General features: G+C 44.8%; 1 protein-coding gene across 3 annotated transcripts in view; it reads right to left on the bottom strand.

Annotated features, from left to right (window-relative positions):
• LOC144341515 (SH3 domain and tetratricopeptide repeat-containing protein 1-like) overlaps nucleotides 1–26,194 on the bottom strand; it is a 55,319-nt gene that overhangs the window by 16,805 nt on the left and 12,320 nt on the right. The window contains exon 2 of one of the 3 annotated variants that reach the window (XR_013418485.1): nucleotides 8,380–8,497. The exons of the other annotated variants lie outside the window; for them this stretch is intronic. The gene's annotated coding sequence lies outside the window, so the exon portion shown is untranslated. The remainder of the gene's footprint in view (nucleotides 1–8,379; nucleotides 8,498–26,194) is intronic. 3 annotated transcript variants of the gene reach the window in all.

Genomic DNA, 26,194 nt, shown 5'->3' with positions numbered 1-26,194 from the left:
CAGTTATCACTACAATCTCCAAACATCTGCGATCCTGCAAGGAGGAACTGTGACAGTGCAGGCCATGTGTCCAGACTGCTTCCCAGACTGCCTGTTACAGAATAAAAGAAATGAAACACCCCCTACGAATGTCTTCACTGACATTTAGCCAGTTGTTCCTTTGTGTGCATCTCTGTGCTAAAATGGCCATTCTTCCCCACAGCCTGAAGTCATACGCTAAAATAAATGAGACTCACATGAAGCCAGAAACGTGCAGATGCCAAGGAAACCAACACAAACGAAATGGGTTGGAGAGTGTGGCCAGGAGGATGGTACCTCCCAGGAAGCAATTACTTCATCTCTGCCCATGAAGCAGGCAGCTGTCACTGTCCCCCAGGCCCACGCCAGCCACTCGAAGTAGGTTCTAACCAAACTACCTCCAGCAATCAACATAAATACACCACATGATTGGCATCTGAAAGGACACCTTGCAACCAACAAGAAACTGTAAGCACAACTTTGAAAAACTGTGCAACTAAAATCCTTGGAAAGGGATCAACACTGCCACATTTTGACTCAAATACTGTTTCGTGGTAGCACTGCAATAATTCACTGAAACAAAAGAATGAATGAGGAACATTATATAAATGAATATAAAAGAATGAATGAAGAATGAACATTATATAAATGAATGTTTATATAGGAATCAGAGGAAGCATGACTAATCATTTAAAGAAATAGGTCAAGAAACTGCTAGGTTCAGATGCTACCGTGAGACACTGTCAGGGCCTTAGGCAAATTCACTTCTCTTGGTCCTGTTTCTAGGTTCATCAAAAATCAGCTTTGGATTAGGGAATCTGTTGCTTTCCAATGCCTTCCTTCTGCGATTCCAGCCCAGATTTTAGGACTGCTCTCCCACTTGGTATATGAAAGCACTTTCTATGTATAATAGCAAGAGTACATTTCTGTGTTGAACGCGGTTTGGGACCTACTCTACGAGGCAGAATATCATCATGTAATTTTAAGCATGACAACAAGGCACACTCTAGATAAGGATAACACATAAGGCGTGGCCATACACCTGTGCGTGCCTGGCAGGGAGATGGGGAAGTCTCATTTAATGAAGCCGGGGTGCCTGTTGCACCTTAACATCCTCAGTCCACATCAAGTTCACAACGTCCTTCTGACATCAAACCACAGGTATCACATACTTTTCCATACTTTCCACCCAAGATTAAAATATGCAGAGCACCGTGATAAAGATGCCTCCATCCCCAGCATGTGGGCTCACATTCTGTAGAATTACATACTTTTGGGGCAAAATGGTGACCAGGTTGTAGCGGCAAGCAAGACTGGGCTCCGTGGGGACAGCAGGCCCTGCAGCAGCCACCACTCCTGTCGCCACAGTCTGATGCAGCTGCAGAGAAGCTGTGGCTGAGGCCATTCACTTTGTGAGAGAACCGCACAGGAGGGAAAAGGTAGGGAAGGTAGGGAAGAGGGCAATGTCAGGCTTCTGAGCCCAAGCCAAGCCATCGCATCCCCTGTGACTTGCACGTATATGCCCAGATGGCCTGAAGTAACTGAAGAATCACAAAAGAAGTGCAAATGCCCTGTCCCGCCTTAACTGATGACATTCCACCACAAAAGAAGTGAAAATGGCTGGTTCTTGCCTTAAGTGATAATATTATCTTGTGAAATTCCTTTTCCTGGCTCATCCTGGCTCAAAAAGCTCCCACACTGAGCACCTTGTGACCCCCACTCCTGCCCACCAGAGAACAACCCCCCTTTGACTGTAATTTTCCTTTACCTACCCAAATCCTATAAAACGGCCCCACCCTTATCTCCCTCCACTGACTCTCTTTTAGGACTCAGCCCGCCTGCACCCAGGTGATTAAAAAGCTTTATTGCTCACACAAAGCCTGTTTGGTGGTCTCTTCACACGGACGTACATGACAGGCAGGTGCAGAGCCAGGGAAGGATCTGTGATGAGAACAGAAAGGAATGCGCCTCCCTGTACACACACTCAGATTTTATGACAATGTGGGTAGGGGGCTGAACTGGATGCCTGAGAACATTCCTCCAAGTTCCTTTGCTGATTTTCTAAATATTGGTGTAAACTCTGAACTCAGAAAATTTTTTTAAATCGCTTCAATCAACATCTTTGTCTGGTGCTCAGCATCATGTCTACATGATTATCTAGAAAACCAACTTCAGTTCTAAGGCTCACGTCCTCCTACAGTGTCCCAGGGATTTTACAAGGGAATGCACCTCTCATTCGCATCAACAACACACACAACTACCATTAAATAAATGCTTAATTTGCTTACACAATTTTTAAACACCCAGATTTGAAATACAATAGAGAAGACAACTTTTTGATAGCTCTGCTTGCCAACTGGGAACTGCAGGTGGAGAAAATAACCTGCCATGATTTCTAACCAGTCAACCACCTGTCTTCCCTGGCTGCAGTAGGAGCAATCTTTCTGAGCTCAGGATGAAAAAGAGCCCAGCTGGTTAAGGGACAGATAATCATCAGTTCTCAGCAGGCCTCCCGGGTCCCAAATCCCCATGTGATACGTGGAAGTAAAAAGCTATCAATGACCAAGCATCTGAACGCTTATCCCACCTTGCCATCTGCTTCTCCTGCCATGCAAATATAAAATTAATAAGCCTGCTATTAGAGAACAGAGTTGGTGCTGCATCTGTCTTCCTAAAATTACGGATAATTACCAGCCCACAATGGCTTCTAATCAGATTTGAGTGGTCCCTTAGACAGGAAGCTAAAGTGCCTCAGCCCTAAACTGAGAAGAAAACAGAAACTGGAATGTTCTAGGTTTGATTTTTTCCCCCTTGTTCTAAAGTTGCTGTTCCCAAATCTCCTTCTACTGTCTTGTTTATAAAATGTATGAGAAACAGGGAAATTTAAAGACACTATAGAAATGGCCACTTTTTCTAGCTACAAACTTCGTGAACATGATTTTCAGCTGCTGGGCTTTTTCTCCACAAACTGTGAGCCTGGAGTACATTTTTCTCCCTCGTGGTTACACATTCAGAGTCAGGGAAAGTGGCTTTAGCAGTAAAGAGGGGAGTGCAGTGAGAAGTGACCGGGCACTGAGAAGGGCAGACAGGGACTCTACCTCGGTGTCCTGCAGCATTCCTGGGCCTCGGCCTTTACTTTTCTATCTGTACAAGGGATCTAAAGGCCCGTGATTCTAGGCCACGACAGCTCTTCATACACACATACGCAAATATCACACGCCTATGTGAAAAGCTGTGACACTTGGCTGATTTCCTAAGAAGTTATCTTGTATCATTTCTACTCAAGTACTCCACCTCCTTCCAGACAAGTATCTGAGGATGATGGGCTATCCCACAGCAATGTGTGTAACCTCTCCTGCTTATGATCCCTGTTCACATAGCATTTTCCAAAAGCATTTGGTGTGAAGTGACAGAAGAAAGAAGGAGGTTCTTTTAGCCCATTCATTCATTCACTCACTCAACAAATATTGACTGACTAACTACGTGCCAGGCACTGGTGATATAACAAGGAACATATATATTTTTGTAGGTAGAGACAGACAACCAAAAAGTATGTTAAAGAGCGATCAATGCTGTAGAGGAAAATACACCAGGAAACAGGAAAGAAGAATACCCCTAGCCACCCTACACTGGGGTGATGCTAGCGTTACAAAATGGAAACAGCGGCCGGGCACAGTGGCTCACACCTGTAATCTCAGCTCTTTGGGAGACTGCGGCAGGCAGATCATCTGAGTTCAGGAGTTCAAGATCAGCCTGACCAATACGGCGAAACTCTGTCTCTACTAAAAACATAAAAATTAGCTGGACGTGGTGGCACACACCTGTAATCCCAGTTACTCAGGAAGCTGAGGCACAAGAATCACTTGAACCTGGGAGGCAGAGGTTGGAGTGAGCCGAGGTCACGCCACTGCACTCCAGCCTGGGTGACAGAGCAAGACTCTGTCTCAAAAACAGTAAAAATAAAAATAAAATGTAAACAGAGAATAAGATACCAAAAGAAAGAACGTGAACGATTAATTGTAACAAAAGCCTTTGTAAGCTGATACTTTCCTTCCTGGATCCTTGTACCTTACAAATGGAAAAAAGCGGTGGGTAGGGGTAGCATCAAAATGATGGCGATGTTTTAAGATGGCTTTGGGTTTCAGATGTCTGACAGCCATACTCATGTACTTCAAGGAGAAAGCTCTAGCTCTATAAGCCATCTGGGCAATGGTTTAATGTCTTTTTTTTTTTTTCCAGAGGGTTTTTAAAGTACAGGAAAACGTGTGTGTTTATTTGGCTGCTCTGTGCCCGCACACGTGCAAACTGTGCTAACAGGTTTTTCCATGTTTTGCTGAATTTGCCAGCTTGCCATAAACAGGCTTCCATGTCTTAATTGTCTATAAATAGCACAAACACACAAAAATGCAAATCAAGACAAGCTGTCCCTTCAACTGCTGCTGCCATGATGACAGCGAGCGACAATTGGCCAAATCAATACATGGAGACTGAAGCTGTCCGGCAGAGAGCACAGGGCCGACTGCTTTTCCCATAGCATTTAAAGAAACAAGCGGAAACAGCTCTCCACACAGGACAGACACGTCCTTTGTTCTTTGAATAAATGCTGCCAATGCCCAAAATACTTTCTCCATCACACTATCTATATGGAATTCAAGTTCCTTCCAATACCATGAGTAACGCCAGTGATAGACTATGTTTAGCCATAATGACCCATTAGCATTCTTTCTCCTCTAAAATGTTGAAATAGTAACATTGAGTGTGCACTCACGAGGTGCCAGGCTCTGAGTTTGATCTCGTTTAGTTCTCATTGAAATCCGGTAAGATCAGTACATATTCTCTCATTTTTCATAGATGAGGAAACTGAGTCATAGAAAGGCTAAGTAAGTTGTCCATGGTCACAGGTTATTTAGGAACTTTTCTCCAAACTTTCAAAAGTTAACTACTGCCACTATTACAAATGGGTTTCTGTTTGTTTTTCTTTTCTTTTTTTTTTTGAGACAGGCTCTTGCTCTGACCAGACTGGAGTGCAGTGGCGTGATGATGTTTCACTGCAGCCTCGACTTCCCGGGCTCAAGTGATTCTCGCACCTCAGCCTCTCCAGTAGCTGGGATTACAGGCATGAGCCACCACACCTGGCTAATTTTTTAATTTTTATTTTTTGTCGGGATGGGGTTTCACCATGTTGCCCAGACTGGTTCCGAACTCTGGGCTCAAGAGATCCTCCCAGGTCGTCCTCCCAAAGTGCTGGGATTACAGGTGTAAACCACTGTGCACAGCCCTACACATGCGACTTGTACAAAGTCAGAGCAGTGAGCAGGAAGAGAACAGAGACTTCAGTGAGTCTCCTGGCTGTTGCAACACCATATCCCTCCTCCATACCGTAATGTGTCTACACCCACCAAGCTCCTAGACGTTGAAGGCAGGCCAGCTCAGAGACGAAACAGCAGTAAAGAAAGAGAAGATGCAGACATGCGTCTTGATTTCAGCTCGAGCGTGCGTCTCTCCCCTGCAGCTGCACAGGCAGAAACCAGGGGCCGTGAGTCTAAGGCAGTGTGTTTGGTTCCTGGCAGGTAATCTTTTGGGAGACCATCCCATACAATTAGTGTTACACTTCTCAAAAAGGAAGTGTGACTTTTATAGAAAAATCGATTCCATTTGGGAGAAAGGTCTAATAAAACCACAAAAGGATAATACAACAACAAATTAAATTCATCTGTCCAAACTGAAATCCCAAAGCCCTCTGGGCACACAGCTGCTTTTCTGAGCTGAAATTCAGCTCCAGCTAAGAAACAGGTCAACTTTTCTAAAAAGATTTCTTTTTCACATGCCTTCAATAAAAATTCCTTTCCCTCACTTGTCATTTTCCAGATTTAATGGCTCCGTTGGCCTTCCTCTTATTTAGGCCATGAGCACTGACTGCATGTCTGCTACGGCCGGGACTCCAAGGGAGGCACCCTAGGGAACACAGATGACCGCAGCACAGCGACACCCTCAAGGAGCACACACGGGGAAGGCAAGATGATACCATTGCAGCCTTCAAACAGAAAAGAACTTGGCATCCATACCCCGGCCCGTTTCTAGAAAACAACGATGCTGAGTCAGTAACATTTACCGAACAGCCTGCAGTGTGGAGGCAGGCACGAGGGGGCTCCATGTGGGGAAGAGCACCTTCAGAAGGGGGCATGCAAGCAACGTGGAGGCAGGAGACACTCCCACGCACAAGGGCCAGCCTGGGGGCCTGCAGAAATGCCCATGCATCTGGGAGGAGGGAGAGAGGACAAGATACTTAAATGCTCCAAAATGAATAGAAGCCTCCCAAGAACCTCCCCCAAAATGGGGCAGGGATTTACAAAAGACCAAACCGAGCATGCGCAGTTACCTGAGCATAGCGCCACCAGAGCCAGCTATCGAGGAAGAAACAGGGTCACTAGAAGCCTGAGCCTCTACTCCCAGCTCTGCAACTCATTCACCCTATGACCTTGGTGAAGGCTCTTAGCTTCTGTGAGCCACAAGAGAATCACGGGAAAACAGAAGATATGAAAACTGCTCTGCCTTTTTCACAGAACTGCTGAGGGAATAAAATCAGATAATGGATTTTTAAATTCTCTGTGAATTACGAAGCAAAATACAAACGTATGAAATCATTCTTACCATTAATAACAGCACTGTAAAATTAAGAGCAGAGTTAAGACCACAGCATTTTCCACCCCCCGACTCCCGAGAGAAATAGTGAGTCCAGCTGATGTATTTGGGCAACCCCAGTATCTAGGCTGTGAGAGCCTCAAACAGCTCATGAACTCTGACAGTATCACTCCAGCTCAGTGCTCATTAAGTTCTCCAAGACAGCCACTGACATAAAATACTACAGCTTTTTCAGCTGGGCTTGAAGCCCTCCAAGCTCACAGCACAGCTAAACAATGAAGAAGAGGTTTTCTGCCACTAGGCTCCAAAGCTGGCTTTTGTAGATTCCCATGGAAAGAACATTCAAGGCCAGGCGTGGTGGCTCATGCCTGTAATCCCAGCAATTTGGGAAGCCGAGGCAGGAGGATCACCTGAGGTCAGAAGTTCAAGAACAGCCTGGCCAATATGGCGAAGCTCCGTCTGGACTAAAAATACAAAAATTAGCCGGGCATGCTGGCGGGCACCTGTAATCCCAGCTACTCGGGAGGCTGAGGCAGGAAAATCGCTTGAACTCAGGAGGCTGAGGTTGCAGTGAGCTGAGATCACGCCACTGCACTCCAGCCTGAGGGACAAGAGCGAAACTCCATCTCAAAGAAAAAAAAATAAAGAAAGAGCATTCTTTTTTGCTGATGTTAAATTTCCTGTGCTTAATACAGAGAAATCATACAACACTGAAATCCTGAAAAACATATCATAAAAAGCATTTAGTGACTGAAAAGACATTCAATATAACCTGTAACAGTGAGTTCTCCTCCTCTTTCCAGCCAGCTCCACTAATGCTGTGACCCTTAACAATGCTTTCACTAACACAGAGAAAAATTAATAGGACCGCTTGCCCCTCTCAGCTGACAGCTAAACCAGTGCTTCTCCCTGGGCTCACTAAAGATGACCTTTACCTAAAACCAGGCTGCAAAGACCCTGGAGATGTTGACTAACAATTTCAAAATTCCCATATTCTTTGTCCACTCCTAAGGAAGATGAACTGAAGCCAGGTGTCTCCAAGTCAGAACTAACAGAGGCCTTAAACACCAGATGGCCCATCCCCTTCTTTGACAACCAGGGGATCTAAAGCTGAGCTTATGGAAGAAAACAGCCTGGTTAGGAACAAAGCGGAAACCAAAGCCTAGTCACTTAACCTCTGGTCCAGAACTCCTGCGACAATCCAGCACCCATATAGGATGAGTCTCCCTAACCAGAAACTCTGAAATCCACAACTTTTTGAGTGCCGACGTGACGCTCAAAGAAATGTTCATTGGAGCAGCTCAGATTCTGGATTTTTGAATTCAGGATGCTCAACCAGCAAGTATAATACAAATATTCAAAAATCCAAAAATGCAAAAAAATCTGAGACACTTCTGGTTCCAAGCAGTTTGGATGAGGGATATTCAAGCTGCATTTTTTTTTTTTTCCTCTAATGAAGGAAATTAAAAATGAGGACCGAGCAAAGTCATTCAATCCATACTAAAGTCATTCAATAGTTTAATTAGTACCCATTTAAAGTTAAGTGCTACCCGCAGATATTTAAAAGGATGAACACATACATGCCTATAATCCCAGAACTTTGGAAGGCCGAGACGGGAGGATCACCTGATGTCAGGAGTTCAAGACCAGCACGGCTAGCATGGTGAAACTCCATCTCTACTAAAAATGCAAAAATTAGCCAGCCATGGTGGTGCACACCTGTTATCCCAGCTACTCGGGGGGCTGAAGCACGAGAATCACTTGAACCTGGGGGGAGCACGTTGCAGTGAGCCGAGATCACACCACTGTACTCCAGCCTGGATGACAAAGCAAGACTCTGTCTCAAAAAAAAAAAAAAGAAAAAGAAAAAAGAAAATTAATTTCAATTGTGTTTTCACATGGAGCCCATGTTCCCAGAACACAAGCCCTGCTCTATGCTCCACGGGCACACAGGGTGCCCCTTTATCTTAATACTCACCATATTCCATGGCAGCCATTGGCACATGTCTGTCCATCACACTAGACTTCCTGTGCATGAGGCAGGGATCATATATTATTACCTTTCTGTCCCCAATGTCTGGCCTAGAAGACACTCAGTAAACGATTACTGAACTAAGTCAGTTACTAAGACATGTTAAACTTGTATTAACAAAATTGATTCAATAAGTTTGCCAATGCAGCGTTCATACCACACAGCTTAAATCTCAACCTGTGGATTTATCTTGTGTTCTGCTAGATTATCACCTATTAACATTCAGGAGGCACCTAGTATGTGCTAGGCATTACTAATTGCTGGGGACCTAGCAGTGACAAAACAACATTCCTTGTTCGAAGAGGAGTTCTAATATAAAGAGGAATAGAAGGAACAGGTTAGATTGATGAGAGAGCTAAGAAAAGGACAGGCTGCCATGGGAAGCACCTGGTCTTGTCTGGATGGTACATAGTTAACGAAGTCTGAGTGCTTCATATGGCATAAGATCATCTCCTCCAAAGAAGCGAATGAAGCTTTGATTCCCCAGTACCGGAAGTCACCATAAAGGTGCACACAGCCACATGCTTAGTGTAGGAAGTGAAACCAACCAAACAAACAAAGCTCCAACTTCCAAAGGCAACAGTCCAATTATGAAATCCTCTGGCTACGTTCAATTGAAATTCAAGGTATTCAAGAGGCTAATATTTAAGTGATAAATTAACCCAACCACTTAAAACTAAACTAGTCTTTGGTTCAAGGGGTAAGGGTATATACTACCTTTACAAATTTATTAGCTCTTAATATTTACATTTAAATATGATGATGATGGTGTAATAATAACTTTACTGAGTAGTTACTATGTGTTAGGCACCAAACTAAGCACTTTACACACACATTTGCACAATCCTGTGAGATGATAATGACTCCTTGTCATCCCATTTCATAGCTGAAAGTCAGGTTTATATAAGCTTAAAAACTTGCCCCAGATGACACAGCTAGTTAGCAAGACCCAGGCAGCCTGACTCCATAGGCCTTGCTTAAAGAAGTAATATTTATAAACTGTCCAGCACAGCAGTGGTACAAACAAGAGTTCAATAAATGCCTAAAGAGTACTTCATACCCAAAATTGTTTCCCGCCAATCAAACTACACTTACTCTGGTTCTGCATAACCAACTGTCAAATCATTGTTCCATGAAGAAAAGGTGGAATGGGTAGAGATCAGAATAGAGTGAATAACTGGTAAATATACTTCATGGCAGGTAGTAACAGGAGGTGGCATTTAGGCTATTTCCATATTTGTTTGCATAACACTTTTTTTCACAGTTCTAAAGCACAAGAACCATTCTAAGCTGGTGAAAGCATAAGGCATGTCTATGATCCAGGGCTCCAATTCACTGTGGATCAGTGGATCTCAACCTTTATGGTATATCAGTTTTTAACAGCACTATAGCTGCCCAGGCTCCATTCCTGCAGATTCTATTTCAACTGGTCTGGGGTAAGCACGCATGCTTTTTTCAGTCCCCCAGATGCAGCTAGGTTTGCAAACCACTGTCCAAGATGCTCTCACACTTCCGCTCAGTTCAACACACACTCACTGAGATTCTAAGCACTATGAATTGGGCTAAGTTAACAAGTCAGGCTCGACTCCCTAATAATATTGGCAAAGAAATCAATAGCAGAGATTTATTCCAGTCCAAACCAAATAAATTGCCGGGTGAAAAAAATGCCCAAAGTTTGCCACACAAAACAACTACCTGTATCTTCCCGGTCCGTAGCCTAAAGACTGACTCTGAGCCATGAGAATTCAGAATCAGGGGAAAATGCCAGTCTGAGGCATCTGCCACACTCCTAGCACACCCCCAAAAGCGCCCAGCTACATTTCACATCCACTGTCCTAACAGGTCGAAATAGGGAAGAGCAGTGCAATACAGAAAACAGAGCCTGCTGGGTGCAAAAAGGCTGGGGAATCCCAGTCCCAGCCCTGCTACCAATCAGTCTGGTCATTTCTCTCTGGTCCTGGTGTGGCCAACAGTTACGTGAGAGGGTGAGGCATAAAAACACAGATGTCAGGCAAGCTCCAGCATCCAAAATACATAGAAATTAAAAAGCATTAAGGTGATATCAAGGAATATATCCCATCAACCAGAAAAGTAACTGAAGTATTCCTTTTCCCATTCATAAGAAATCAAATGTGGAAGCAGAAAATTGAGCAATCAGCCTACCAAGTTGACTGGGGCAACAGAATACACTCACGGATTCTGTTCAAAACAGCGAGGGTGACAGACCAAAAGGAGAATGGCAGAGCGTCCCTCTCTCCTCTGTCCACCCATGCCACCAGCACGTGAGTGCGTCCACACGCAGCGCCCAGTCTCCTGTTCCACTGATGCCAGCGTCCACTCACCGCAAGCCTACTAAGTGCCACATCTGCTATGATGCTCCCTCATCTCATCACCATAGACATCCCTGCTGGAGGTGAGTATGTGACAGATGAAAATCACGGAGGCCTAGGGAGGTTGAGACCCGCATTCCCACTGTGGTGAGGGCGTGCTTGAGAGGGACCCCACGGCTGGGCTCTCCATGCTGCTCTCCTCAGTAATCACTCCCAGACCAGAGCAGCAAGGGGGAATTTTCTTCCTCTCACTATTTTCAGCCCCTTGGCTGACCCAGCATTCCCCAGAAAGCTATCAAGTTCTGGAAGCTCTGAGGCCACAAAGCCATAAACGCAGGGGACACACAGCCCATCTGTCTCTAACAGGTCTTTTACTTGTCATGCTGGTCATTTCTAAGAGCAGATGGCTTAAGAAACACTTGGCAAGTTATCACGAAATGACCCCTCCACTCCTCCCTGGGGGAAGGCTGACTAGCGAGCAGTCAGGCCGGCTTTCTTCCCCCACTCCCTGCATTCCTGTCCCTAAGGAGCCACAGACAATCCCAACAAATATAGGCAGGAGACAGCCACCACCTTCCTACAGCTGGAGGGGGGAAGGGTCCTCTCGGGCCTTTCTAACTGCATGAAAACCAAACTGAGCCGTACTGCCCCGGGCCTCACCCATGTTGCAGGCATGTACAACACAGGTGCCCAGTGGTATCATCAGGCAGAACTATGAATGTGCTTTCCATCGTTTTCATACAATGATTCCAGAACCGCTATTCACACAGCTCCACTTCTCACACATACAACGTGCTTCACGGATTACACAGCATTTTCACCATGCCCCTCATCCGCTCCTCCCAGCAGCCTTGTGTGATCCCTTCAGTATGCTTCCTCATCTCCATTTCTTAAGAAATGGAGTTTCTGAGGTTATGAAACCAAAACTTTCCCAAGAACATCCAGCTAGTGTTAGAACCAAGATATGAGGGCTTCTGATTCTACAACCAGTATTTGTGCCACTATTCCACATGGGCCCCTCCAGGGATTTCTGCCTGATCTTAAAATGCAGACAGCAAATCCATCTCTCTAGAGTCCTGGGGTTCCCTATAGACAAGAAGTCAAACTTCTAACAGAAATCTTATACTTATTTGGAAGGCTACCTGGGATATTTCTTTTAAGTTAGTTTGTTCATGTTTTGGAAAGATTGTTCCAATGACAATGCAGGGCATGAAGTGTAGAAAGGATTCCATGATGAGGCAGAGAAACAATTCGGTGGCTCTTACAACAGTGCAAATGAGGCATGAGGCGCAACCAGAAAGGACAGAGGGAAAATGCATTGGAAAGAAATGCAAAATGAAGTCCACTCAGACCCAGGATGGAAAAAAGGGGATTAAGCATGATAGTGGTTTCTAGTTTGAAAGACTGATGAACAACGATGTCATTAACTACTGCAGAGTGGTATCTGGGGCCTGGGTGCACCAGTTTGTTTAACCATTCACCTGCTGAACAGTCTCCGGGCTGTTTCCAGTTTCTAGCCTTTATAAATAATGCTGCTATGAACAGATACATAAAGGCTTTTGTGTGAACATAAGTCTTCATTTCTCTGGGATAACTGCCCATGAATGTGAGTGCTGCATCCTATGGCAATTGCACATTTAGTTTTTTCAGAAACTGTCAGCTGTTTTCCAGAATGGCTGTACCATCTTCCATTCCCACCAGCCAAGTGTGAGTGATCGCATTTCCTTGCATCCTCACCAGCATTGGTCTTGTTAATACTTTTTCTTTTAGGCATTCTGATAGGTGTATAGTGACGTGGCTTTAGTGTGCATTTTTCTGATGGCTCATGATGTTGAACATCTTTTCCTGTGCTTATATGTTATCTGAAATGTCTCTTCAGGTCTTTTATTCATTTTCAAAGTAGATGATTTGGTTTCACTGCTGAATTTTGATAGTTCTTTATATATTATACATGAGTCCTTTATCAGACATGTGGTTTGCAAATAGTTTCTCCCAGTCTCTAGCTCCTCTTTTCATCTTTATTTTGCACTGTACATTTTAGTCCATGATCCATTTTGAGTTAATTTTTGTACGAGGTATGAGGTTTAGATCAGAGTTCAGGTTTTTTTCCTATGAATAAACAGGTAGCCAGTAACTTTTTTTAAGAGACAAGGTCTCACTCTGTCACCCAGGCTGGAATGCAATGACAAGAACAGAGCTCACTGCAGCTTTGAGTCCTGGGCTCAAGTTATCCTCCTGCCTCAGCCTCCTGGAGTAGCTGGGACCACAGGCAGGTGCCACCATGACCAGTAAATTTTTTTAGTTCTTGTAGAGACAGGGTCTTGAGCCATGTTACCCAGGCTGGTGTGGAACTCCTAGGCTAAAGTCATCATCCCACTTATATGGGGCCAGGCAGTGGCACATGACTGTAATCACAACACTTTGGGAGGATGAAGCAGGAAAATCACTTAAACCCGGTTATTCCAGATCGGCCTGAGCAACAGAGGGAGGCCCTGTCTCTGCAAAAAATTTTAAACATTAGCTGGGCAGGGTGTTGTACACCTGTGGTCCCAGCTACTTGGGAGGCTGAGGTGGGAGGATCTCTCGAGCCTATGAGGCTGAGGCTGTAGTGAGCCATGATTGCACCACTACATTCCAGCCTGAGAGAAAGTGAGACGCTGTCTCCAAAAAAAAAAAAAAAAAAAAAAAAAAAACAAAAGAAACAAACAAACAAAAAATGCTAGAGCATCACCCATATGAGACAGGTATTGTCTTTTTGAAAATTTAATTACAGTTATATAATAGACATGTAAAATGTCCACTTTGAAAGCTTGAAAAATATATAACTCTAAGTATTCTTACCTTAAAATTCTGATTCCTACCTAAGATATTGCATACTGTTTACATAAGTATCACAATGCCTAGACAACAACTAAAAATGTGTACGAGGGAGAAAAATGAGCATGTATGCCTATTAATTAAGGTATATTTCCCCCTCATTACACAAAAAGCCATCATGGCAAACCCCTGTGACTGTATCTAAAGTAAGCCTACAGTTTTACTTCTCTGTATACTAAAATGCAAGGCTAAAATTCAAATACTAAACATTTCCTGAAGCCAAGGGTAGTTTACTTAAAATAAATGCCCAGGGTCTATATCAAAAATATGAAAAAGCTAGCTACTTAGCCATTGCAATCTAAGTTCAGCTTTTTCTTTTTAAATTGACACATAATTGTGCACTCTACATATGTATGGAGTTCCCATAGTGATGTTATAATACATGTAACGTATGTGATCAGCATAATTAGCATATCCACCATCTCAAACATTTATCATTTCTTTGTGTTGGTAACGTTCAATACCCTTCCTCCAATTATCTGGAACTATATATTCTTTTTTTTTTGAGACAAAGTCTTGCTCTGTTGCCCAGGCTGGAGTGCAGTGGTGTGATCTCAGCTTACTGCAACATCTGCTTCCCAGGTTCAAGCTATTCTCCTGCCTCCGCATCCCTGGTAGCTGGGGTTACAAGCACCCACCACTATGCCCGGCTAATTTTTGTATTTTTAGTAGAGATGGGGTTTCACCACATTGGCCAGGCTGCTCTCAAACTCCTGACTTCAGGTGATCCACCCACCTCAGCCTCCCAAAGTGCTAGGATTACTTGCATGAGCCATGGTGCCAGCCTGAAACTATATATTCTTGTTAACTATAGTCGTCCTATGTTATAAAACACCAGAACTTACTCCTATCCAGCTATAATTTTGCATCCTTTAACAAATTTCTCCCTATCTCCCTCTTCCCCCACCCTTCCAACGCTCTAGGATCCTCTGTCTACTTTCAACTTCCATGAGATCCACTCCTTTTGCCTTCCACATAAGAGAACATATGCTGTGTAACTTTCTGTCCCTGGCTTATTTCACATAATATCTTCCAGTTCCATCCACATTGTTGAGAATAACAGGACTTCATCCTGTGTTATGGCTGAATAGTACTCCACTGTGTATAAAGACCACATTTTCTCTATCCATCATCTGCTGTTGGACACCGAGGCTGATTCCATACCTTGGCTATGGTGAACAGTGCTGCAGGAAACACAGAGGCGTGGATGCCCCTCCAACACTGATTTCCTTTTCTTTGGGTATCTACATTGTAGTGGGACTGCTGGATCACACTGTAATTTCATTTGCAGTTTTCTGAGGGACTTCCATACTGTTTGCCATAGTGGGTGCCCTAGCTTACTCTTACTCTTTTTCATTTTTCTCTTTGAGACAGAGTCTCACTGTTGCCCAAGCTGGAGTACAGTGGTGCAATCTCAGCTTGCTCACTATAGCATCCGCCTCCTGGGTTCCAGTGGTTCTCATGCCTTGGCCTCCTGAGTAGCGGGGATTACGGGAGCCTGCCACTGCACCTGGCAAATTTTTGTATTTTTTAGTAGAGACGCGGTTTCACCACGTTGGCCAGGCTGGTCTTGAACTCCTGGCCTCAAGTGATCCACCCACCTCAGTCGCCCAACAGTGCTGGGATTACAGGTGTGATCCACCATGCTCAGATAATTTTTTTGTTTTTAGTAGAGACGGGGTTTCACCATGTTGGCCAAGCTGGTTTCAAACTCCTGACATCAGGTGATCTGCCTGTCTCGGCCACCCAAAGTGCGGGGATGTCCGCGTGCACCCCGCGCCTAGCCAGCTGCTCTAGTTTACACCCCCCTACACCCTGTAAGAGCTCCCTTGTCTCCATATCCTTGCCAGCACCTGTTATTTTTTGTCTTTTTGATAATACCCATCCTAATCGGTGAGATGATACCTCACTGCAGTTTTGATTTGCATTTCTCTGATTATAAGTGATACTGAACATTTTTTTCACATATTTTTTGGCCATTTGTATGTCTTCTTTCAAGAAATGTCTGTTCGGTTGGGTGTGGTGACACAAACCTGTAACCCAGCACTCAGAACGCTAAGGCAGGAGGACAGCTTGAGCCTAGACCAGCCTAGGCAGCATAGCAAAACCCTAGCTCAAAAAGAAAAAAAAAAAAAAAAAAAAGAAATATCTGTGTCTGTTCAGCTTTTTGACCTCCAAAAATTAAGAGCCCATTTTGGAATCGGACGACCTGCCTGATTCAGAGACAATCTGTGTTTGGTTCTACTCTGCTACTTCCTATGTGACTTTGGGAAGTTCCCTTAGCCACTTTGAGCTCAACTTCCTCAACATTAACCAGGAATAAGTACCACCTGCCTCTGCTGGTTAACGCTGAGGACTGAAAGGAGAACCTCCACAATGCCACTTAACGATGCTGCCTGGCAGAGGCCCCTCAATGCGGGACTGGTAGGATCATCTGAAGCTAAGTACAACTTTCCTTTCCACTGTCCCAGGCTCACTCTGCATGCGATTAGAAAGGAATAGCGAATAAAGGAAACCAAAATAATTGCTTAATTTTTAATAAGAAATTATTAAAAAGTGGGGGTGGTGGCAAAATAGGAGGAAGAGGAGGGGAAGGAAAAGCAGCCAGTTACAAGTTCTAGTCCAGGGCTCATCCCCGGCCTCCTCACTCAGGCAATCACCAGTCCCCACCTCCTGGGGAGGGGTACTTTCTCCGCTGGCTTCACCTACAGGGAAGGCACTGCCACAGGTGTTCAGAAACCAGGAACACCTTGAAATGGGCAATGTGCTTTGGGTAGGAGACCTACAATTTCCCCAAAGAAACCACTGCACAAAAGTGACCCACATAGGAGGGACCAACGGCTGTAAATACTTGGTGGCAAAAACTGATGTCATACCTTCTGTACAGAAGACACACCCAAATAAAATTTGCCAAAATAGCAGAGAAAAAAAATTAGCAGACATTCAGTGCCATTCTGTTACTGAAATATGTATATCCCAAAGCCAGGGACCTCTCTGGAACACTGTCTTTATTTCCACGTTTCATGGAAGATGTTTGAGTGCACTCACGTGTGTCTCAACAAACCTCCAGTCCCTGCTCTAAACCCTGTGACTCCTCAGCAAAACCCAAAAACAAGTATCAGTTTTCCTTCCAAATGGGAAATTTCCTGACCTAGTGAAACCAGCATCAAATCCACTTATTATGAGATAGCTGATTACAGGCAAGGCCCTCTAGTCCAGGGTGACTCCCCTCCTGCAGGAGCAGGAAGGATGGGCATAGCACTGGCCTTCCAGACCACATCTCCAGGCAGTTTGAAACCATGGCTGCTCAGGTGAGCCATGATAAAAATCAAAACCAAGTATCTCTGAAAAGTATACATGTCAAGACCCAGACCTCGGACCAGACTCAGCAGAAATGGATGTTGCAAGGTTTGTTCAGAGACCTCCTCTCCATACCCCCTCTCCCCGGGACCTCCCTCCTTGCACTAGCGGTCCAGGGCCAATGGACCGCTCCCTTACGTCTAGCCCAGTGTATTTTCAGGAACAGCTCCCAGATTGTACCAGACCCTGAAATGTATTCGCTGAATGCACTATTTCTTGAATGATCATAAATCACCTGACTATAACAACAATTATTTTAAAAGTGTTCTCTCTCTCTCAGGAATCGTGCCATGAGTTTGAGCAAGCAGCTTTGCTTCTCTCTACTGCAATTTTATCATTTGCAAAATGTTAACAATTACTGTGTTCACCCATAGCATTGTTGTAAAAAGCCTTAAGACCCACTTCATGTAGCCTGCCTGGAGCACAGACCCTGTCACATGGTAAATGCCGACTGAAGGTGAGTTATCTGTAGCTATTATTACCTGCCACTCCAGCGAACAAAAGGAGTCGATCAGGTCTCATCGTATCACCATGAAAGGATGTCCGTGTAGACTGCGGAGTGGGAGTAGGGGAACTCAAGGTTTATCAGGTACTATTTTGTTTTTTACAAAGTGTACATATATATTTGTAGGTACACTGGAAAACATCTGGAAGGAAATACACCCAGTGTTAATAGTGACTACCCCAAAGACACATTCATCCAAACACACAACAGAAAAACACTCACCATCTTTCTGTCTTCCACATCATTTGAACAATTTTCAATAAGCATCTATGGCTTTTGTAAAGTTTTTGAAAGGAATTTACTGCATTTTTTTCTGGAGAAACAAGCAGGAGCACGAAAAAGGTGGAAACAGAAGGTAAAATGGAATGGGACTCAATGGAATTGAGTCCCAGCCAGGCTCAGCAGGCACACGAACCACGCACCTCTCACTACAACTCAACACCAGCTCTCTCTTCTCTTGGTCCAATGGCCCAAGACTTAGAGATAAAATGTTTATTGTGATCACATCAATCACACCAAGGAGCTTGGAACCACCCTTTCAAACTCCTCTCCTTGTGTGTACCTGCCCAGGGCTGTTAGCTTTCCTCCTGTGTCTTTGGCTGGCCTCTAATCCCCTAGTGGTGGAAATGCAACCTGACACTTAGCCATCATCCCCACAACACTCAGCACCGCATAGAGACCGGGGCAGTGATGCCCACTCGGACTGTGATTCTACTTATAAAGCAAAGGACCAGGGGCCAGATGCGACTTGTCTTTGGTAACTCACCAGCTGTTGCTTGAACCAGAACAAAGCCAGGTCTCCTGATGCCCAGAAAAGAGCTAGTGCCTGTCCCGCTAGAAAAGTGGTGAAAATGTTTTGCTTGCTGTGAAAAGACGCACTACTGGGGAAGTTGGGTGCAACTTCTCATGGAGCCACTCAGCCCAGATCACCAGGAAACAGGGCTGCCGGATGAGACACTAAGCCCAGATCACCAGGAAACAGGGCCGCCGGATGAGACACTAAGCCCAGATCACCAGGAAACAGGGCTGCCGGATGAGACACTAAGCCCAGATCACCAGGAAACAGGACTGCCGGATGAGACACTAAGCCCGTCCACTAGAAAGGAAATCTGGCTGGGCAGTAGAAGGAAATTCACACAGGTTACCCCAGCCCAACGGCAGCAACAACATGAAGAAAACAAAAAATAACTGACTGGAAAGCCATAGCCTGGCTAGCAAATTCAAAACAGAGCCACAATCCTAGCAGCACATATCACTGCAACACAGAGCTTCAGTCAGTGTGCGCACACTTTAAGTAGAAAGGTAAAATGTCCATGTTTTTGGAACAAAGGGCTATTTTTATGTGTGTGTGTGAAGTCAGAAGAAACTGTTGGCAAGGAAATAGAAATAGGCGCCCTTACACATTGACAGTGAGATAACAGTATGGCCCTAACAGAAGGGAATCGAGCAACACCCATCAACATTTAAAATGTGCAGAACCCTGGATCCCACAATTCCATTTCTAGCAATGCATCCTATGAACATATTGATGCAAATATGGAAGAATTACGTACAACTCAGCATTGATTAATCCAAACGGTTGGGAATAACCTAAATATTTACCAGTGGGGAACTGATGGAGAACACTGTTTACCTTATGCCAACATCTGTGTTTTAAAAAGAAGATACATAGGCTGGGTGCAGTCGCTCACACATGTAATCCCAGCACCTTGAGAGGCTGAGGCAGGTGGATCAAGAAGCCAAGATATCCAGACCATCCTGGCCAACACGGTGAAACCCCGTCTCTACTAAAAATACAAAAATAATCTGGGCATGGTGGCGCACGCCTGTAGTCCCAGCTACTCAGGAGGTTGAGGCAGGAGAATCGCTTGAACCCAGGAGGTGGAGGTTGCAGTGAGCTGAGATCACGCCAGCCTGGTGACAGAGCAAGACTCCATCTTGGAAAAACAAACAAGCAAACAAACAAAACTGGCAACAGTGGTCACAGAGCAGTGATGGGAGTAGGACTGCCTTTCACTCTCCAGGACCTTTTGAATGTCGCTCATATTACCTACTCAAAATATATGACTACAGTAAATATTTTCAGAGTAACTATGAAAAACTGGGGAAATAATAATATCTAACACACAGGACTGCTGCATAATTAAAGGATGAAAAACATTAATCACTATCAGAGTTCAAAGGAAGAAAGATTAATTCTAGCTTGGATGTCAGAGCGGGGATCGTGTAAAGGAAGTGAATATTTCAAGTCTTGAAGGATGGAGAAGATTTAAAGAGACAGACCTGTGGAGATGATGTCCCAGATGGAGATAAGAACATAGGCGAAGACGATGTCCGAGGTTGAGATAAGAACATAGGCAAAGACGATGTCCCAGATGGAAATAAGAACACAGGTGAAGACGATGTCCCAGATGGAGATAAGAACATAGGCAAAGAAGATGAAGAGATGAGAAAGTATAAATTCTAAATGCAGCTCTCAGGCTGGGCTTCAGAACAGGGCTTAGGCAACAAGTTGGAATGCAAGGCTGATGGCAGGAATGGAAACACTGAAACCCTACTTGCATATCACGCCCAGATCATGAGCCTTGAATGCCAAGCCAGGGAACCCATCCTTGATCTTAACAACAAAAAATCACTGGGCTGGGTGTGTGGCTCACGCCTGTAATCCAGTGCTTTGAGAGGCTGAGGTGAGAGGACTGCTTGAGGCCAGGAGTTTAAAACCACTCTGGACAACACAGTAAGACTCTGACCTTACAAAAAATTTAAAAATTAGCTAGGCAGGATAGCACACCTGTAATCCCAGCTACTCAGGAGGCTGAGGCGGGAGGATCACTTGAGCCCAGGAATTTAGGGTTACCGTGAGCTGTGATTCTGTTGCTGCATTCCAGCCTGAGCAACAGAGCAAGGGCATGTCTCAAAACTAAAATAAAACGAAATAAAATCACTAAAAGTTTGTATAGACATAAAGTATAAAATCATACCATATATGATTTAATCCAGATATATAATATAAGTTCGAGGGGGAAAAGAGAAATTAGGAAGCTATTATAAGAAGACGAGACTCAACTAAGACATGAGCAAAGGCCCTGGGCTCACAGCGCTATCTTTATATAAAGGAATAAACTACCACATTTATTTTCATGGCGTCACCAACTTAGATACAGGCTACAGTATTCTGGAACCATCTCTGTATCCGTCAAATCAGATGGCCATAATACCATAGGCAAATACCATAAAAAACACCATAGGCTGTGTGGTTTAAACATTAGTTTATTTCTCACAGCTCTGGAGGCTGGAAGTCCAAGATCAAGGTGTCGGCCAACTCAGTTCTGGGAAAGGGACCTCTTCCTGGCTTGCAGATAGCCACCTTTCTTCTTGTTTCCTCACACCAGGGCAGTGGGAGCTCTCTGCTTTCTCTTTTTTTTTTTTTTGAGACAGAGTCTCACTCTGTCACCAGGCTGGAGTGCAGTGACACAATCTCAGCTCACTGCAACCTCCGACACCCTGGCAATCTCAGCTCACTGCAACCTCCGACACCCTGGTTCAAGCAACTCTCCTGATTCAGCCTCCTGAGTAGCTGGGATTACAGGCACGTGCCACCACACCCAACTAATTTTTGTATTTTTAGTAGAAACGGTTTCAGGATGGTCTCAATCTCCTGACGTCGTGATCTGCCCACCTCAGCCTCCCAAAGTGCTGGGATTACAGGTGTGAGCCACCACACCCGGCCTCGTTTCTCTACTTCTAAGGGCACTAATCCTGTCAGACCAGGGCCCACGCTCATGACCTCATCTAACCCTAATCACCTCTCAAAGGTCCTATCCCCTAATACCATCACACTGGCAGTTAGGGCTCCAGTGCAAGCATCTGGAGGGAACATAAACATTCAGTTTATAACAATGTCTTTTCAATCCTGTTGAAAAAAACAACCAAATGAGTAGGCAACAAAGTACCTTGTATGTAAACAAGTCAGAACTTTTCATATTTCTGCGAACACATTAAGGTCAATTTAAAATGTCTGATAACAAGAGTCAGAAGCAGAGATAAATGAAAGTTAGTTACTCTGCATTTTAGGCCCACCTTGAGTTGTCTTCCAATGACACTGTGGCACAAAGAACACTGCTTTCTATTCCTGGTTTTGCCACCAAAGAAGCTGGAACATTTCCCTGTATTTCCGTTTATCTTGAAAATCACTGGGCTGACCTAGCAGACCTCCAAGGTCCCTTCCATTCACAAATTCCACAAATAACTTCCTACCAACAGAGGCTACACAAATAAACTACACTGATGAAGGGGAAAGCTAACACTAGCAAACAATGAGATGCACACAAGACAAGATGTATAGAGAAGTGGATCAACCACAAACTGGTGGACGATGAGCCGGCGGTGGATAAAAACACATTTCCTAACGATGGACAGACAGGCAATGGCGCCGAGGTAGTATTGTTGAAGATTTCCTATTTTACAACTTCAAGATAAATGGCCCAATTGTTTATATTCATTCTGATTAAATGTGAACTGGAAAACTTCCTCCAGGGGACACAGACATCTAAAAAGTTCCCAATGTATCCAATTTGTCATTTGATATTTTTACTGACAAGAAAAATGAGGGACTGAATATACAAACAGAACATGCCTGATCATATGTATAAAGACAGAACTCAGACCACAACCTGTAGCTGCCCACCCAGGAAACCAATCCCCTATCTACAGTAAACAGCCAGGAGGCCAGCCAGGCTAGCACATTAGACAAGAAGCCAGACTGCTCTCTCTCCACAACCCAGAAACGAAACCACGATTCTGACCCACGTGGCCAGGACTTGACTCAAAACTGACAGCCACCCTAATTTTGGCCCCTATTTCCATTTAGGATAATTCAAAGAAAGCCAAATACGCCCCTAATGAATCACATAGGACACCCCACTTCTGCACAGCCACCTCCAGCCCCCACAACAGCCTCCACTGAGAGCCGTTCTTTTCCATCCTGAAGCTTCTCCACTCCTCATCTGCCACTCACTTGCATGTCAGTCTCTGTCACACGCAAGTGATGGTGTCGACTCCCTTGCCACAGCAGCTCTGAGAAAGTCGTCTCTGCCTGTCTCATGTGGGCGGCCTTCCTTTATTTCCCCCAAATAATCAGTCTTAAATGAGGGGCTTTTCTCTATATGGCCCAGCTACACAATTCAGAAGCCCAGCATGGCAATTCCAAGCCTGGAAAGACCATACACCCCTCAGGTCTTCTTTCCACAACACACAGCTTCCTTGAGTTCTTCAGTCACTCCCCACCAACCAGGGAAGGAACCACGTGTTATGGAAAGATCAAGGGTCTTGAGGTCAAACTTCTGAGTTCATCAAGTACTTCATCTTTCCACTTAACAAATTACATGGCCTTGGCCAGGCGTGGTGGCTCACACCTGTAATCCCAGCACTTTGGGAGACCGAGTTGGGCGGATCACCCAGGGTTGAGAGTTCAAGACCAGCCTAACCAACATGGAAAAACCCCGTCCCTACTAAAAATATGAAATCAGCCTGGTGTGGTGGCTCATGCCTGTTATCCCAGCTACTCGGGAGGCTGAGGCAGGAGAATCACTTGAACTTGGGAAGCAGAGGTTGTGGTGAGCCAAGATCACGCCATTGCACTCCAGCCTAGACAAGAAGAGCAAAACTCTGTCTCAAAAAAACAAACAAACAAACAAAAAAACAAATGACGTGACCTTGAACAATTTTCTTAACTTCTCTAAGCCTCTATCTTCATCTTCAATAAAATAATTTTACCTCTAAGATTGCATTAAATGGAATCCCACATGTAAAACAGCTGACAAATATTAGGGGCCCAACAGCTGTGCGCTCCTACTGCCGCTCCACTTTACCCCAAGGGAGAAGCGCAAGATGTCCAGAAAAAGCCTGTTGATCCCTACACCTCAGCATCCTGTGTTCACACAAGGCGCAGTGGCATCCAGACTTACCAGGGTCACCCAAAGACAAGCCATGTTTTGATTTGTCAACTTAGGTACACATGGCTTCTAACGTTCACCATACATGATCCATAATTTAGAAGAGATTTTCCTACACTACCCCGCGGTTCTATTTTAGCAGACTTAGATGTGCCATAATAGCTCACTCTCTTAAGCCCTCTTCAGTATCAAAAACGAAACTTTAATCTGTAACACAGTTATCAGCCGTGAAAGTGGAAAAGGTACCTATGAGTCAAAATGACCCTCTGCCCCGCTCCACCCCACCCTACAAAAAGCTGTTCAGGAGTATTTGGGCTGCTTATGAGAATGCTGTCTGTATTCCCAGGGACAGACAAATGTCTACCCTGGTTAGAAGCTGCACTGCTCAGCCTCCAGGGTAGAAAGCTCCCCACACCCTCTACCCAAGGAGAAGAGAAGCAAATGGGGTGGCCAGGCTCCGGGACGTGGACTGTTTAGTGTGGTTTCTGCAGTCCAGGTCACCGCCATGGGTGAAGCTTTTCCTTTCTTCTTTTCCAACCAAGTGGCCAAGGTCCTACGGCTGCTGTAGGGCCTCTTCCCCAGGATGAGACAGCCCAGCCATTCCCCTTCCCTCTTTTTTTTTTTTTGAGATGGAGTCTCACTCTGTCACCCAATCTGCACTGCAGTGGTGCAATCTTAGCTCACTGCCACCTCTGCCTCCCGGGTTCAAACAATTCTCCTGCCTCAGCCTCCCTGGTAGCTGGGGTTACAGGCGCCCAGCACCATGCCCAGCTAATTTTTATATTTTTAGTAGAGATGGAATTTCAACTTGTTGGCCAGGCTGCTCTCGAACTCCCGACCTCAGGTGATCCACCTGCCTCGGCCTCCCAAAGTGCTGGGATTACAGGCATGAGCCACCGCATCTGGCCGAGTCAGCCCAGCCATCCTGACTTTTTGTTCTGGCAGAATTACTCTCTTCCACGTCTGCCTTCCAAGTAGCTAAATCAGAGATCTGGCCTTGGGGCAGGCTTGAAGAATCCCTGTGTTTTGGTCCTCGAGAGGTCCTACCAGGGTCTGGGACAATTCCAAGACTTGTGTTCTTAAAGAGGAAAGAAACCTCACATACACGGCTCTCGCAGAGCTCAGGCAGAGCTCAGGCAAGGCTTGGGAGGTGGCCCTAAGGTTTGGGTGTGCCATCTATGATAACAGCTAAGAGATCTGAAGCCAGCTGTCTGGGTTCCAACCTTAATTCCAACAGCACTGGCTGTGTGATGTTAGACAACGTCCCCAGCCTCTCTGTGGTTCAGTTTCCTCACTCTAAAAGGGCCACAACAATAGAGCTGCTCTAAAAATTAAGTGAATTGGTGCATATAAGGTATTCAGAACAATGCTTGGCACATGGGGGAGTTCAATAGACACGTAATGAACAGAGTAACTTAGCAATTAGTAAATATACTCATCCAGGCCAGGCGCGGTGGCTCACGCCTGTAATTCCAAAACTTTGGGAGGCTGAGGTGAGAGGATCACTTGAGCCCAGGAGTTTGAGACTAGCACGGGCAACACAGCAATATTCCATCTCTAAAAATGTGTTTCTGTAACATATATGTATATATACACTCATATATTCACAGTGTATTTATAATACACAAAATAGCGGAATACAGACTTAACGATTCACAATGGTTACTTCTAGAGAAGGGGAAATGCAAATTTCAGCTTTTTATGCTACACATATATTCTTGTATCATCTGAAATATTTAAGCCAATTTTATGTATAAATTTGCCCCAAAACACATAGCAGAACAATGTAGTTTTGACTCAAAAATCTTCAAATCATGATGGAATTGTCCTGTGAAAGTAAAGTTATAGAGATGAAAAGTCTCCCTCCAGCCTAAATGCTCTTTCATATGACCTATATTACACACACCAATGCAGACGCCCCAATCCTTTCCCCACTGTCATAAGAATTTTTCAGTGAACTGTATTCCCCTTTACAAACTAGATGATAGTTAGAGTTACCAGGCAAGAACGTGGATCCAGTTCTGCTTTTTCAAAGCCCAATGTTCCTCACATAATAGCAATGCATTCTTCAACCGGTCAACTGCCCCCAACACCTGAGCTCTCTGTTGTACACAACTCAGCGAGGCCTGGGAGAAAGCAGGTGCAAATTTCACTTACTCAGTAACAACACATCCCACCTGATTCCTCTGCTGGGCTAGTTCTCAAGTCATCTTTTTCTAAGCTTTCATTCGGCTCTACCACATGTACCTAGGCTGGGTAAAATACTTTACCAGGTTTGTTTTTTTTTTTTTTTTTTTGAGATGGAGTTTCACTCTCTAGCCCAGGCTGGAGTGCAGTGACACCATCTCGGCTCACTGTAACCTCCACCTCCCGAGTTCAAACGATTCTCCTGCTTCAGCCTCTCAAGTAGCTGGGACTACAGGCGCACCCAGGACTACCACCACACCCAGCTAATTTTTGTATTTTTAGTAAAGAT

The sequence above is a fragment of the Macaca mulatta genome, chromosome 6, assembly GCF_049350105.2.
Source record: "Macaca mulatta isolate MMU2019108-1 chromosome 6, T2T-MMU8v2.0, whole genome shotgun sequence".
NCBI lineage: Eukaryota > Metazoa > Chordata > Mammalia > Primates > Cercopithecidae > Macaca > Macaca mulatta.
Note: the sequence above shows the minus strand (reverse complement) of the source record. Positions and strands in the feature narration are given on the sequence as shown.